The following is a 16870-nucleotide window of genomic DNA, read 5'->3' as shown; positions in this document are numbered from 1 at the left end:
AAGTCCATCCAGCTATAAATTTCAAGGATTCTATGACTTACTTGAAGTTAAACAATAAATAAGGGCCACTTTAATTAGAGTTGTCTTACTTAAACTTTCTCATTTTTCAGTGATTTATACATTACCAAAACAATATAATGCTAAGGCAGGTCAGTTATCTATTTGGAAATTGTAAAGGAAAAGGAAAAACATTTGCAAGTAAAGAACATACTGTACTTATGTTCTGTATACTATTTTTCAAACATAAATATTGAATGTATTCTGAGATGGGATATCAATATAACAGCCCTACCCATCTGAGACCTGGCACTTGGTACAGACTGATATCACTTCTCCTGTCTTCCTAAGTCTGTATTTCTCAAAATGACCATTCGATCAAAGTCACCCAGAAAATTATTGAAAATAAACATTCCCAGGCACTAACCCTTTAGAGATTCAGATTTAATAGAGCTGAGCTAGAGCTCAGGAATCTGCATTTTTAATAAGTTCCCCTTAGGGACTCTCATGCACACTTAAATTTAAAAACCACTTTCCCTACAATATAAATGACTGTGCTAGGGGACCTGGTACTTCCAGCTGCCCAAACAATAAATAATAGAACAGGGTCAGAGTAAAAGAGGATTCTTATTGCTAGGTTCTGGTAGTTCTTCTTACTTTATTATGGCCAGTGACAAGGAGCTGGTTGCTTCTGTCTTTCATCGCCTGCCTTTTCTGTCACTGTTGCTTAGTTGCTAAGTCATGTCCAACTCTTCTGTGACCCCATGGACTGTAGCCAGCCAGGCTCCTCTATCCATGGGATTTCCCAGGCAAGAATGCTGGAGTAGGTTGCCATGCCCTCCTCCAGGGGATCTTTCCAACCCAGGGGTAAAATCCGCATCTCCTGCATTGCAGGCAGATTTTTTTACTGCTGAGCTACCAGGGAAGCCCTGCTGTTTCAGAAAGATCAGCAAACTTTCCACTTAAGGAAGCCTCTTCCTGAAAGTAGTTTTGAAGTCAGTTTGGAACTAGGGGTGGACAGGAGTAGTAGAAATTGTGGATTTATTGGGGAAGAACCTTAATTTTTTTTCCTCAAAAATATATGTAGTTTAGAGAAACTAAGCTGATAGTTAAACTATCCAGATAAATTTACATGTCATCATATAAATACATTTCCAACTAAGATAGAGCAGCAGTATACACTTAACAATTCAATACAACTTAAATGTGAGATTTCAAATATGTAAGAATTTCAGTATGCTTTCAGGCCTTATGCGTGTGTGTTTAGTAGCTCAGTCTTGTCTGACTCTTTGCGACCCCACGACTGTACCCCTCCAGGTTCCTCTGTCCATAGGATTTCCCAGGCAAGAATACTGGAGTGAGTTGCCATTTCCTTCTCCAGGGGATCTTCCTGACTCAGGGATCAAACCAGCATCTCCTGCATCTCCTGAGTTCTAGGCACGTTCTTTTATCGCTGAGCTCCTGAGCATTTATTTTCTTCCATTTTTGAAGTTCACTGTATTCTTGAATGTTGATTTTCTTTTTCTTGTTTAAATCCAGTCCACTATTTGTGAACAAAGTGCTGTTTCTGCCCTAAGGCTAAGAATGTTCTAGGTGAACTAATCAATCAATTTTTGCCCATTAAGAAAGGGCTCCAAAATAAAAAGAATGCTAACCTTTTGATTGATTTGGTACCAGTTTGCTAAACACATTTTTTTAATGATAAAACACCATGAGGAGAAATAGTTTCATACCTTAAGGAAAGAAAAGCTCCCAGGTCCCAGGGAATTGTGTGACATTTGGGGAAACTTTTTTCAAATCCTGGAGTATTGATTAACTTTAACATAACTTGGTGATACTGGTGTTACTTTTAATTGAGTCTCTCTAGCCTAAAAGTTCTAAGATACACATATTTAAAATGTAAAATGTTTACATTCTGCAGAGCAAACTGAGAATAAGACATGGTGTTCAGCTTAACTGAACATCTAACTCAGCAACAGCTTTTGAATAGTGCTGTTCAAAACTACCTTCCTTCAATTTTCAGACTCTTAGGCTTATAGAATTGATGGAAAAATAATTGATTTACTGTGTAGCCTGTGATGCTTCCAACTTGTTATTTTCAGGTTTAGGGTATTATATGTCTGAACCTGTTGGTAGTACATTCTCTTCTAGCCTAACTGTTAAATTAGAGCAGTTCATGAAGAAAAATGAGATATGATGTTGAATTTCATGAAACAGGATGTCTCAGCACAAAGAAATTTTCTCATCTCAGTAGCGAGATAAAATAAGATATAGCAGACCAGAAGTCCTCAAGTGGTTAAAAGTTAAAAAAAAAAAAAAAGTTTTAAACCACCCTGTGTAGCCTGCCATAGTTTTTTCCTCAAGTGTGCTGGTGGATGCTTTTCCTCATCTGAACTTATTCCAGACTTTATAGTGAAATTAAATAGAAAAAATGGATTTAAGTTAGACTCCAGCTTGGCTTAAACCTTTCTATTACTTCCAGCAAGAGAAAAATTGACATATGGATTTACTAAATTAATAGGCATACCGCAGATATGTTCAATGTAGTATCATGGTGGCAAGGTTAGAAGTAATAGGGTTAATCCGTTTCTCTTTTCTTTTTTCAGGTTTTTGGCTGTACAAACCAACCTTCTCCAAGGTAAACAGCATTATATTCTTCTCTAATTTGTTGGAAGAAGCAAGCATAATTTTATTGGCTTTGAATATATTTTTACTCGGCAGTGTCTCATAGTCGTGAGTGTGACATTCAAATAGTGCCCCGAATTAGGCTTTTATTAGTGGTGTTTGTGATGAAAGCATCCTACGAAAATGGCTCAATGGCCTGACTAAGGAGTAGACCACAGAGAGAGAGGTCGAGAGAGAAGAGATACTTTTTCTTGTTTGGTTAGCCCTTTTATGAGACAGCAGATTCTTTCCCTTGGTCTCTGATGTTCAAGGACGGAAGGTTTCTTTGTGAGCAGCTGTGGTAGAGCTTGCTTCAATCCTGGATCCTACTGGGAAGAACTGAAAAGCAGAGCTTTCCTGAGCATGACGCCAGCTCTTCATTTGGTGAGGCCTTGTGGTCCAGGTCCAGCAGAACAGCATTCACCAAGTTGTTCAACTTTCCAGGAGTATCTGTCAAAACTAGCAGTTGAGGATGCATTAATCTTGTTAAAGAACACAATAGGAACCCTTTTTTTATTTCATTAGGAAATCAGGATGCATTTGATGTGCACCATCTGGTTTGTGAATATAGGAATAAGTTTTTCAAAAGGGCACATTTCCAAGTTCTATGTTTCATATGCTTGGGAAGAAAAAAACCTGTAAGCAGCTCTATTTTAAATGAGAGCAGTGCTAAAGCTGATAAGGTTGGGGTGGATTTCCACTATGTGTCATTTCTCCTAAATGACATGTGTTTGTAGTACGTTTGGCAGACTTGTCCTGTTTCGAGGATGGGCTTTCAATTGAAAAATTTTAAGTTTTCCATGTGTTAATTGGAAAATAGAAAGAGGCATCATTGTAGCAAAGCAGCTGGCTTCCTAGGTATTAATTATGGTTATTTCATAAGGACTATTTTAAATTTATCTCCTGTTATTTATCATATTGTTTTCAGAAATGGTAAATTTTAAACCATAGAGAAAAATCAAGTTAAACTTTACTGCATATTGTATGCTTTTTTTTTTTTCAAGATTCAATCGCTGTTAATAACCAGTAAGCAGTAACTAAACAAGAAAAAACAGATTTGCCGTTGGTACTCTCTGTTAAGATTTTTTTTTTTTTAATAAAAAATAGAGCTCCACAATATAACCATCTCACTGTATACTATATGTCTATGTAGGGGTATTTTGGGGTCAAAAAACCTGCTTTAGAGGAATAATTCCTTCAGCTTCACATGTAATTTTTAAAACCCTAAACAGTAACAAACATGGTTTGTGAGGCAATATGATGTACTCCTTAACCTCTCAGTAATTGGAGGCATCTTCTGTGTGTATTCCACAAGTCCAGCTCACACTGATGAAGGAAACATAATTACATTACAGGCAATCTCATCTAAGGTAATTACAATTGTCGCCATCAATCCAATTAAAGAGGATAACCAGCTCTACTGAGTCAGAGCTGCAAAGCTTTCCAACTAAGGCCAGGTTTTGGGATGTGGGTGTGATTGAGGATTTTGAAAAATTTTATTTGCAAAACACAGTTGCTTATGAAAATAGATAGCAATGTTGAGAGAGAGGGTTAGTGGGGATAGACTGAATATTGGTAGAGGTTTTTGGTGGTTTTTTTTTCCATTTAACGTTTAATTTCTCATTGCTAAATACACAAATCATGTAGAGCCTCAACATCAGAGCTTCAGCCGCATAAGATCTTTATGAAAAGGTTAACAAAGCATTGTCATAATGGTCCATGGTACCCATCTGGCATCTCATTCTAAATTGGCCCTCCATCCCATTATTCCTTCAGAGACCTTCTGTTTTCTTCCATTTAAAGATACAATGCACCATTTCCTGTCTTTGCCTGGTATGGAAGGAAGTTAGCTTGAATAATGCCTCCTTGGAAGCTCTTGCACTGGTTTATGTAGGCTCAGTGTGGGTGGCGATACGGTGTACTAGTAAGAATTACAGAGGCATAATGGCAGGTGAAAATGGTGCATGTCTTAAAGACTTCACCTATCCATGGCATCTAGGCCAGAATACAAATTTACGTTGTTTCATAGTGCTTTGCAGATACTGCTTTTTCTGTTGTTTTTATAAATTAATGGTTTATGGGAACCCTATATCTGAAAAGCCTTATCACTGCCATTTTTCCAAACAGCATTTGCTCACTTCATATCTGTGTCACATTTTGGTAATTCTCACAATATTTCAAACCTTTTCATTATTATTGTATTTATTATGGTGATCTGTGATCAGCAATTTTGAATGTTATTATTGAAATTGTTTTGTGGCTCTAAGAACGCCACACATTAAGCAGCAAACTTAATCAATAAATCTTGTGTGTGTGCTGACTGCCCCACTGACCAGCTGATCCCATTCTTTCTGTCTGTCCTTGGGGCTCATTCTCTTAGGAATATATGCTAAAATTGGGCCAATTAATAACCCTACAATGACCTCTGAGTGTTCAAGTGAAAGGAAAAGTTTCACTTTAAATCAAAAGCTAGAAATGATTAAGCTTAATAAGGAAAACATGTCAAAAACAGAGTCAGGCCCTAAGTGAGACCACTTATACCAAACAATTAGCCCAGTTATTAACACAATGGAAAAGTTCTTGAAGGAAATTGAAAGTGCTACTCCAGTGAATGAAAAGAAAGTGAAATGGCCTTATTGCTGATATGGAGAAAGTTTTAGTGGTTTAGGTAGGACATCAAACTAGCCACAACATTCCCTTAAGCTGAAGCCTAATCTAGAGGCCCTAACTCTCTTAAATTCTATGATGACTGAAAGAGGTAAAGAAGCTCCAGAAAAAATGTTTGAAGCTAGGATCATGAGGTTTAAGAAAAGAAACCATCTCCATGATGTTCAAGTGCAAGGGTTGATGCACAAGCTATAGCAAGTTATCCAGAAGATCTAGCTAAGATCATTAATGAAGGTGGTTACACTAAGCAACTAAATTTCAGTGTAGATGGAACATCCTTATATCGAAAGAAAATGCCCTCTGGGACTTTCATAGCTAGAGAGGAAAAGTCAGTGTTTGGCTTCACAGCTTCAAAATCACTAGCTGTGTTAGCCCCTAACTCTCTTGTTAAGGGCTAATGCAATTGGCGAATTTAAGTTAAATTCACTTAAATCAAGTGAATTCAGTGCTCATTTACCATTCTGAAAACCCTCTGGCCCTTAAGAATTATGCTAAATTTGCTCTGCCTATGCTCTGTAAATGGAACAAAGTCTAGGTAAAACTACATTTGTTTACAACATGCTTTACTGACTACTTTAGGCTCACTGTTGAGACTACTGACCAACAGAAAAGATTTCTTTTAAAATATCACTCCTCATTGACAATGCACCCAGTCAAGAGCTCTAATGGAGATGTATAATGAGATTTATGCTGTTCTCAGGCCTGCTAACACAACATACATTCTGTAGCCTATGAATCAAAGAGTAATTTTGACTTTCAAGTCTTATTCTTTAAGAAATACATTTTGTAAGGCTATAACTGCCAGAGATAGTGATTCCTCTGATAAATCTGGTCAAAGTAAATTGAAAACTTTCTGGAAAGGATTCACTATTCTAGATAACATGAAGGACAATTGTGATTCATGACAAGAGGTCAAAATATCCACATTAACAGGAGTTTGGAAGAAATTGACTCCAGTCTGCATGGATGACTTTAAGGAATTCAAGACTTCAGTGAAGGAAGTATCTGCAGATGTGGTGGAAACATCAAGAGAACTAGCATTCAAAGTGGAGCCTGAAGCTGTAAGTGAATTGTTGCAATCTCATGATAAAACTTTAACAGATGAAGATTTGCTTCTTATGGATGAAAAAATAAAGTGGTTTCTTGAGATAGAATCAATCTCTAGTGAAGATTCTTTGAAGACTGTTGAAATGACAACAAAGGACTTAAGAGGATTACATTAACTTAGTTGGTAAAGCACTGACAGGGTTTGAGAGGATTGACTCCAATTTTGGAAGAAGTTCTACAATGGGTAAAATGCTATCAGAAAGCATTGTGTGCTGCAGAGAAATTTTTGATTAAAAGAAGACTCAACTGATGCTACAGACTTCATTGTTTTAATTTTAAAAATTGCTGCAGCCACCCCAGCCTTCAGCAACCACCACCCTGATCAGTCAGCAGCCATTAACATTGAGGTCAGACTTTCAACTAGTAAAAAAATTGACTTGCTGAAGGCTCAGATGATAGAAAATTTTATCAATAAAGTACTTTTAGTGAAGGTATGTACATTTTTTAGGCATAATACTATTGCACACTTGAGATACTACAATATAGTATCAGTTCAGTTTAGTCGCTCAGTCGTGTCTGACTCTTTGAGACCCCCATGGACTGCAGCACGCCAGGCCTCCCTGTCCATCACCAACTCCCAGAGTTTACTCAAACTCATGTCCATTGAGTTAGTGATGCCATCCAACCATTTCGGTATAAACACACCTTTTATGTCACTGGGAAAGCAGAAATTCATGTGACTCACCTTATTGCAGTATCCACTTGATTGCAATTGTCTGGATGTAAACTGGCAATATCTCCATGGTATGACTGAGCCTTGGACATAGGACTTAGAGAACAGGAAATGAGAATGATGTAACTGTGTCTAAGATTTGAAAGGGCCAAGAGTGATTGTATATGCCTAGACTGGGTAATGTTCTACTAGCTGGAGATACTGGTGACTATTTTCTTGGTGACTACTTATGTATGAAGAGATGAAGGAGGTAATCTTCTAAGTCAGGGGGTGGGAGGGGAAATTTTGCTGTCTCCTATCAACAGCTCTCCTAGTCACCACTCAGCATTCTTTCACTTTTCCACGCCCTGGCTTTTCTCTTCTGTATCTGGAACTTGGCCTTAATTATGTCCTTCTCATGTATTTTTCAAATTCTCTCACTGCTCCCCAAACTCCTTGTCACACTCAGAAGCCTCTTCTCTCTGTGCATGTAAATATTTCTAATCCTGCTTTAGAACTTAACCTCTTTCAGGGAACCAGTTCACCCAGAAGTGGAAGAGGAGGCAGAGAAAGGCCTTGGTAGAAGGGGAGCTCAGTTTCATATTCCACTCCTAATCAGCCCTGTGATACTGAGCAAGTCAACAAAACTACCTGAGGCAGTTTCCTCATCTGTAAAATGAAGTTGTTAACTTGTGTCCTACTAACTTCATTGTAAAGAGTACTTCAGACAAATTTATAAATGTGGAAAAGTTATTCATAATGGATAAAATTGCATACATATATGAAGGATTGTGTTTGCCTGTATTTACTATTCTTAAGCCCACTGTATTCCCTCAATTTTTTTCTGTGGATCCCCCCAGCTCTTGCAATTTAAGTGGTACTTCTTAACAATAACTTGCTTTCCTCCCTTAGTATGTTGTTTTTGCATTTTCTGTTTCCTGTTGAGTATTTCAGAAACCTGAGGGCTGGCACCTTGTTGCTTGTTTCTTTTCTTTCATTTTATCTGCTCTCTGACTCCCTGCCATAGGATGCTTTGTTGAGGGACTATGTAGTGTTTTTCCTCTCCTAAGTTTTCCTCCCACCGCTGCAAGCAGATAGCCCAGGTGGGCCAGAAGAAAACATGCTGCAGTATCAAAATAATCATATAAAGGGTCGAGGTAGAAACGGAAGGCCAGAGACCCTCCCTGATGCTTTAATGATTAAGAACTTGGGCAGATGCTGGGAGATGGATAGGAGAAAGCCTCAAGACTGAGTTAAATTTCTCATCTGTCTGATGAAATGAATTTCCAGGACCGAATCAACTTGATTTTTTTTAAAGTGAAGAAATCAGATATTTTTTACACATCTGAGTTTATGGACTAAAACTTCACATAAAGAACTGCTCAACATATAATTGTTAATAAATAATGTAACTTCGATAAATATTCTAGAACCCATCTGGATGGTATCAATTAAGCATTAAGGAAAAAAATAGAGCCTAGAAAGTCTTGATCTACTTAATTTCTTAGGAGTACAGGTAGATATCCTTTCCACTGATTGTTTAAAGATAACTAAATAGGATGCTAATAATTTCAGTAAAAACAATAGAAGATAATAGTCTAGGAGAGCCACTGAAACTTGAAACTAGGTGATGGTGAATTAATTATTATAAGTATTTGTGATTTCTACTAATAAATGCTATATATTAAACAGACCATATATTGTATTTGAAAATTGGAGCGTAATTTTTTTTACTTCTTTCTGTTTTTTAAACTCTAGGATGCACCTTTGGTGGATTTTATGACAGTGTCTTAAAATGGAATAGATATAAGGAATCATGTACTGTAATAGTCACCTATTGCTGTGCAACAAATTACCCTGAAACTTAGCAACTTACAACAACAAGCGTTTATGATCTCATACAGTTTCTGAGGGACTGGAGTCGAGAAGCGGCTTAGATCAAGATCTCATGAGGCTGCAATCAAGGTGTCAGTCCCACAGTCACTTCTGCAATGGTTCATTGACATTGGCAAGAGGCCTCAGCCCCTCATCATTCAGACTCTCCGTAGATTACTTGAGTGTCCTCAAGACTTTGCAGCTGACTTTCCCCAGAGTGAGAGATCTGAGAGAGAGAAAGAAAGAAAGCAAGAAGCCTGAGAGTTATTTTTTCTCATACCATCCAACTGTATATCCAAAACCTCAATGCAATTCTGACTCCAACTCCTGAAGTTAGTGGAAATTTCATAGTTTTAGGGCTCAATCCCACAAGACTGTCTCCACTTCAGACATCAAGCTACCCATATTTCTGCCCATTCAACTATAAATGCAGGAGTTTGCTGGAATGACTCATAGAACTCAGGAAGGTGTTTTACTTACAATTGCTATTTTATTATAAAGGATCCAACTCAGGAATAACCAAATAGAAAAGGTGCATTAGGAAAATATATTCTGGGAGAGGATTGCAGGGTATGGAACGTCCATGCCCTTTCTAGGCACACCTCCCTTGAAGCATGTTGATATACACACAAACCCCATTGTTTATGGGTTTTTGTGGAGATTTCATTTAGTAGGCATGATTAATTAGCTTAATCATTAGTAATTAACCTGCTCTCCATCCCTTTCTCCTGGAGGTTGGTGCATGGGGCTGAAAGTTCTAAACTTCTAATGAAGGCTTGTTCTTTCTGATATCCAGGCCCCACTCCTGAAGCTCTCTAGGGTCTGCCAAGAGTCATATCAATCTCCCTTATCATTCAGGAAATTCTAAGGGTTTTAGAAGCTTTCTGCCAGGAACCGAGGACAAAAACCAAGTACCTTTTATGACCTAGCTTCAGAAGTAACATAATATCACTTCTACTGTTTCCTATGGGTCCTACATACCATCTCTGATACAAGGTGCAGGGAACTATATAAGGGCATGGGTACAAAGAAATAGGGCCCCAGAGGCCATGGAGGAGACTAACCCCACAGCTGCTGCAGTTTTTCTTCCTTCAGCTACAGATGTGTCAGGAAAATCTGGTGTCCCCTTGGCTTTGGTTTGAATACAATCAAGAATGTTATTTCTTAGTTAGATGATGGTATAGTATCCCTTTATTTTACTAACCTCTTGTTGGCTCTTGACATGTAAGCTGTTGAAATAAGTGTTCCTGATCCTCAGTGGGATTGTCAAGGCCTAACCATGGGCCATGTGTCCAATTCAAACATTTGGCAATGGAAAGATGACTAGGCACGAACTATGAGATCTGGGCTCTGGTCTTATTCTTGCTCTTGAGTTATGCCATGACCTCAGTTTTCCCATCTCTAAAATCGAAGAGTCAGGGGAAGATGACCAACAGTAAAATCTATGCATTTCCAAGGAAGTTCAAAGAAAATGCTTAAATCAAGTGATAAGGATTGCATCAGATGATGTCAGGGGTCTTAGAATATGTTTAGTTGATTTGAGGGGAATAATAGCTTATATTTCTTTTTCTAAAAGTATAGTAAATCATATATGATTCCACTGGTCAGTCACTTTTTACTCTAATGGACCCTCCAAATGGTATCTCTGGCATGACATTTTGGAATTGACTGGTGTTGATGGATCACAGATCATCAAACAAACAGCCTTGTGCATATCCTACTCTCTCCATTTAAATCTGTAGAAACTGAGGCCCAGAAAGGTTAAGACACTGCCCTAAGGATGCAGAGCAAGGTATTGGCCGCAACAGATTGCAGCAGAGAACCCCTGAATCTTTGCCCCTCTCTACATACTAAGTATACCAAGCAGTTGGTATATTTTTCCTTTATTACCGTAAGTAAATATCTGTTTATCTTATTCAAAACAAACAAACATGCATGTCAAGAAATAGAGCATTATTGGTTTCGAGAGGAAAGTGCCAATGTGTTTAAAAAAAATTCATTGAACAGTGCAGACTTAATTATGATGTAGCTCCTGATTTTGTAAATCTTGCAAGTGAAAAATCTTGTTCTTATGAGAATCATGCAATATGGCCTTATAGTCTGTTTATCTTGACATGTTTGGTATTGATGAAGCACTGGCAGGGGTTCGCTGGCATTTCTTTGAGGAGAGAGAAGCTGGTGCTGGATGAACAGTGAACGCAGACAGGCAGAAAGCCTGGGGGAGAGATGAGGCTTATGCTAGGCTTCTGCCAAGCCTTTCTCTGGCCACTTTGTTTCCTGTCTCTTCTCTTTGTCCCTTTCTATCCCTTTTCAGGACTCTTTGTACTGTCTCTGATATAACTGAGATCATAATTTGGCCTCAGAGAGTATAGGATACTTGCAGTTCTCAAGATTATTATTTAAGAGCTTCCAGCTTACATGTAAACAAAGATTCTGTTCCTTTTGCAGTCAAGATAATATTATTGTGGAATGGCTCATTTGCATGCCAAATGGGAGTAGACTTGTGTTCTCAGCCATTTCCTTAAAGGTGCATTATGGCAATTTGCTTGTTTAGATAATTTAAAAAGATGTCAAAGTCTTTAATCTATAGATTATTGATTTCTAAACTTCTCTTCCTTATGCTTTATCACTAACAATTACCTTTCCTAGATTAACCTAAAAAACCTGATAATTACCAAGAACTAGACTAATTATATATTAATGTATATATTATGGTTGATTTTACTTGTAGAGGAATTTTATCTGTAGATTTTAGCAATAGAATATGAACTTCATCCTTATCTCTTTTGAAAAGAGAAAACAGTTCTACAAGACATGATTTGCTAGATTTCCATTAAAATTGAAAAGTTACCATCTATTGTCTAGAAGGAAGAAGGCCACTTTTCTGTTTTTTTCCTCCATTATTTTCTTTATAATTTATTTTCCCGTAGTGAAATGACAATGTGTCAAGATCCTATAAATAACCTCCTGTGTTTGGATATGTACATATATTATTGTTATTACCTATAAAAGAGTATTATTTACAAAGTAGATATGTGTAACTCTTATATAAGATTTTTTTCTGGATCCACATTCAGCATAATGTATCTTGCAAGGATCAATATTTCACTTACCTGACATATATATATATATATATATATATATATTTAAACCATACTTTCAACAGTGCACGTGTATCTGGTACAACTAAGTGAACATTTGTATGTTGAATATTTTCCCTTTGAAATCCATGGTGAATTCTAATATTTCCTAAAGAAAAAACTAAATTGATGAAAACAGTGATAAGCACATTTACTCCTAGAATTATTACAAAGCATTCTGCTGTTTTCAGTCTGTGCTCATATAGTTTACTGTGGTTCACACTTTCAAAAGTAAATTAGGCAAACAGTTAAGGATTTGACGTGTTCTTTCTGGAGTAAGGAAAAGCACATAAACACTAAACTCAGTAGTTGAAAACTGTGTTGTGAATTTTCACCAGTGACAGACTTGGCGTATTTCAGTGCCCACAATAGTTGCTCTGCTGGTTTGGATTGTGTAACACAGAGAAGCATGGAGTACCCATAGATTAATGACTGTTCCTTATACATCTATATTATCTGTACAGTCCATCACGTAGAGCTTAATAAGTAAAACTTTAAATAAATGAAATAAAAAGGCCTGGGGAAGGGAAAGGTAGTATATACACCAAAGTGTTAAAAGTGAAAGTGTTAGTCATTCAGTCCTGTCCAGCTCTTTGCAACTGCATGGACCGTAGCCCCGCAGGCTCCTCTGTCCATGGAATTCTCCAGGCGAGAATGTTGGAATGGATTGCCATTTCCTCCTGTAGGGGATCTTCCCAACCCAGGGTCTCCTGCATTGTAGGAGGATTCTTCACCACCTGAGCCACCAGGGAAGCCCATATATACCATACTCCAAAAGGAAAAAACATGTTGAGATACATTTTAGGGCATAATTCACTAGTTTATTGCTACCATCGTGTCCCTGTGTATACAGAGCTTGATATAAAGTATGAATGTGGATTCACCAGTTTAAAAACAAAACACAGAAGCTTTTTTCAGAGGCCATTTTGTCAGTCTCTTCCTATTTAAGTTCACGTTAGCATAGCTGCCCCTCCATTGAGGAAAGATTCTCTTAAATATTTGAAGGTACATATGCAGGTCTTAATTGACCCCAAAGGAGGTCTTTGAAATTCACTGCTTCTAAAACTTATTTAAAATTGAAGTCTTCCTGTGCTAAAATAGCATATGTCTGTGATACATAAATCATAAGGCTTAACTAAATCTTAACACCTATAACCCCATTAACCTGGCTCTTTCCCCTCCCTGTTCATGTAGGAACCCTGGTATGTTATAAACTCCCTCCTCCTAATTTCCCCTGGGAGTTCCCAGGTGGTGCCTTATGTGTGCTTAGGAGCAGCTTTCACATCACATGTATTTACTTGAAGCTCCACCGGGGATGATACCACCTCCCACTACCACTGGTGACCCCACTGCCTTTTACAGCACCCATTAAACATTGTACATATGCTGGGTTCTGCCTAACAGCCTTGTCTTTCTTCTGCCTTATCTGTGGTGGTTTAGTCACTAAATTGTAGCCCGCCAGGTTCCTCTGTCCATGGGATTCTCCAGGCAAGAATATTGGCCATTTCCTTCTCCAGGGGATCTTCCCATCCCCGGGATTGAACCTGCATCTCCTACATCACAGGCGGGTTCTTTACTGCTGAGCCACCAAACCTGGTCATATATCCTGGTGGCTGCTTTGAAAATATCCAGATTGTCCCGTAGCCTACAATTGAGTTATAAGACTGGATTTCTTCTATAGTTAAGAAAGGTCCCAAGGAAGTGAGGCTTGAACCCCAGTGAGCTGGCTTATATTCTTTCCACTTTTTCCAGGACCCAGCTATGTTTCCAGGATTCTGAGTCGGAGACCGATTAGAGTGAGAGGCATCATGCTGTGGGTAGACTTCCTGCTCCTCACCAATACCCAAGGCTTTTACATGAGTACGAGCATCTCAACTGAGTCTCTCCTTCATTGGGATGGGTTCTTCCCAGGAAAATATTTAGTGTCACTGCCAACCTACCCCTACTGGACTTCTACTGGGCCACCATAGAAGTTCAACGGCCATTCCAACTGTGGGTTCACCTTTAGCCACATTCCCCCACCCGCAAGAAAAACATTGGGTTCCATAGGAGCTAATTTTTCTTGTGTCTTCACTACCAGTGTGATAAAGATTTATAGACATGTCTGAACCTTCACAGTGGGGAGTAAGAGGCTGAGGCTCAAACTATATCCCCTCCACAATGTACATTTATAGTTTTTCACTCTTTTGAAGAATTTTCATAATATGCTTCCTTCCTAGATTTATTATCTTATTCATAGTATAATAATTTATTCTTGGTACAATTTTTCTTTCAAACTCTTAATAGCAATACTCTGTGCTGAAATATTAAAAAGGAAATTTTTTAGCACTTACTTATTTTTCTACTGCTAAAGAATATAGTTAATAAACTATAGAAATGCCTGCTATGATTATTTCCAATGTAAGATGCAGAATTAAAGAAAGCAGGATGGGGAAAGGAAACAGATACTCAAATAGCTCACTTCAAAGTAGATTTAGTTATTTAAGGCATGACTTTCTGTTGTATAGTAGCTAAAAAGATTTTTAAACAGCTAGATGTATTCAGAACATATGTCTTTATACAGCAAATGGCACACAGATGACTGAGGTCCTGTCATCATTCCTTATGTATGCGGTACCTGAGTGAAAGAATATGAAAGCCCACTGTAATGAGAGCAATAGCTAAGGTACCTGCATCAGTCGCACATAATTGATTACCTATCAACGCCAACCTTACCCCACCACACACACACACACACACACACACACACACACGCACACACACACACGAGTCCACAAATCTGCTTCAGAATTGAAAATCCCACAGTCCTTTGCATTCTTCTGGGTTTCAGCTGCAAGCGTGCGTTTTTTAGGTCCTAAATATATAACAGTAAAAGAACGATTCAACAATGGCAATAATATATTTCATGACAGAATTATATGTGTTAAATTGTTTTGAATAAGTTTTTAATGATGTGGGAAAATATTTAAACTACAACACTGAGTGAAGAACCAGATTGCATAACTTTATTACAATATAATGAACGTGTGTGTGTGTGTGTATGTGCGTGCATGGTTATGCATGAAATACCGACCTGCTTATCATTGAAAAGTGAAAGAGAAAGTCGCTCAGTCACATCTGACTCTACGATGCCATGGACTGTATAGTCCATGGAATTCTCTAGGCCAGAATAACTGGAGTGGGTAACCTTTCCCTTCTCCAGGGAATCTTTTCAACCCAGGGATCAAACCCAGGTCTCCTGCATTGCAGGCGGATTCTTTACCAACTGAGCTAGCTGTCAGGGAAGCCCACTGCTTATCATTAGGCTGATGTAATTACAGGAAATTTTTAAAGTATATTTTTCCTGTATAGTCCGGATTTTCTGTAATGAGCATATTTTAGATAAAGGAAAACTGGGACACAATATAGAAACTAAATTTTATAATAGAACAGTGTTTACAGATAGTTGAGACACATACGCTGTTGCAAAAGTCATAGTCCTAGAGTGCTAGGAAAAGCATTAAAAAGTTTCTGAGGAAGAAAATTTCATCCAATAAGACCCAATAAGGTGGAAGGTGAGAAATCAACAGTCAAAAAGTTTTGCTTTCAGAAAGGCTGCATTGTGGATTAAGCTGAGGTAAAGCAGCCACCTTTCAGGGGAGCCAGGGCAAGAAGGGGCATACTCATACTCGTAGGAGCATGAGGAAAGGGAGCTGGAATGAAGACAGGATGCAAAGAGAGTGCACGGAACAAAGAGGAAACAAGGGGGAACAGGAAGGAGGGGTGGGAGCTTCTGCACTTGGCATCCTCCCAGGTTTAGGTAATCTCGTTGGTAGATTTGGAATTAGCTGGCTGAGAGTTAAAACTGATTGTTAAGTGCTGGAATAGAATGTTCTTGAGAGAGTGATATACCGAATACAAATTTTTATAGCAAAACACTTCCTTGTATGCTGTCCCTGTAGCCATACCATTGTCCCTTTGCATGTTTGGATTGGTTATAGACTCCTTTAAAGAACTGAAAGTGAATTGAATTATGACAACCAAACCTCAGGGCTCACAGTGACTAAGGCAGAACTTTCTTCTGAGAAAATAAGCATTTTTTTTGAAAATAAAATACATTAAACAATGCAATCATCTGTCCCTTGCCTGCCTAAACAGAAGACATTGAATGTATTTCTTTCTTTGGGGCAAAGTTAACACAATAAAGTTTTGCATTGTAGAGTAATGCCCTTAAATATTGGGGTGGTGCTAAGTGCTCTTGTGCAGAATAATTCCAGAAGGGCTATGTGGACACCTTGTATTCCTTTTTGTGGCTATTACTACTTTAATTTTCTGGCTCTCTGCTGCCCTTTCTCACTGTTCCCAGCAACCCTCAAGCCCTCCTCATTTACCCTTTGCATTTTTCCTGGTTTGGAAACTGCTGGCTAGTATCCTGTCAGAGAGCCTGGACTCAGACGCTGTCGTGGGTAAAAGGCATGGGCTTTAGCATTCAGACTTATCAAGACTGTTTGACAACACAGAGGCTTTTTGCTTATTTTTTTTTACAGTTTTTAAATCCTGGATAATTGAGATTGACAAATATGTGGCTTTTGTAAGTAAAGTGACTTTCAAACATTGTTTTCTCAGCTACTTGCTACAAATCTGGGACTTCTACAGCTTCATTTCTGGAACTTAGAGTTATAAAAACCTCAAAATGCTAACGTATAGTGTACAATGTAAAACACATTTTAGAACCGATGTAAATGTGTTTATGAGACACATAGATAATGCTGTTTCGTGGCAGTGAGTT

The 16870-nt window shown here is 38.1% G+C and overlaps 1 protein-coding gene across 2 annotated transcripts in view; it reads left to right on the top strand.

The window, feature by feature from the left end:
• The window catches only part of SEMA6D (semaphorin 6D), a 645898-nt gene that overhangs the window by 461746 nt on the left and 167282 nt on the right, over nucleotides 1-16870 (top strand). For both annotated transcript variants that reach the window (XM_060418647.1, XM_042252508.2), the window contains exon 4: nucleotides 2604-2635. The gene's annotated coding sequence lies outside the window, so the exon portion shown is untranslated. The remainder of the gene's footprint in view (nucleotides 1-2603; nucleotides 2636-16870) is intronic.

Source organism: Ovis aries, chromosome 7 (assembly GCF_016772045.2).
Source record: "Ovis aries strain OAR_USU_Benz2616 breed Rambouillet chromosome 7, ARS-UI_Ramb_v3.0, whole genome shotgun sequence".
NCBI classification, from domain to species: Eukaryota; Metazoa; Chordata; class Mammalia; order Artiodactyla; family Bovidae; genus Ovis; species Ovis aries.
This window is presented reverse-complemented; position numbering and strand designations above follow the sequence as displayed.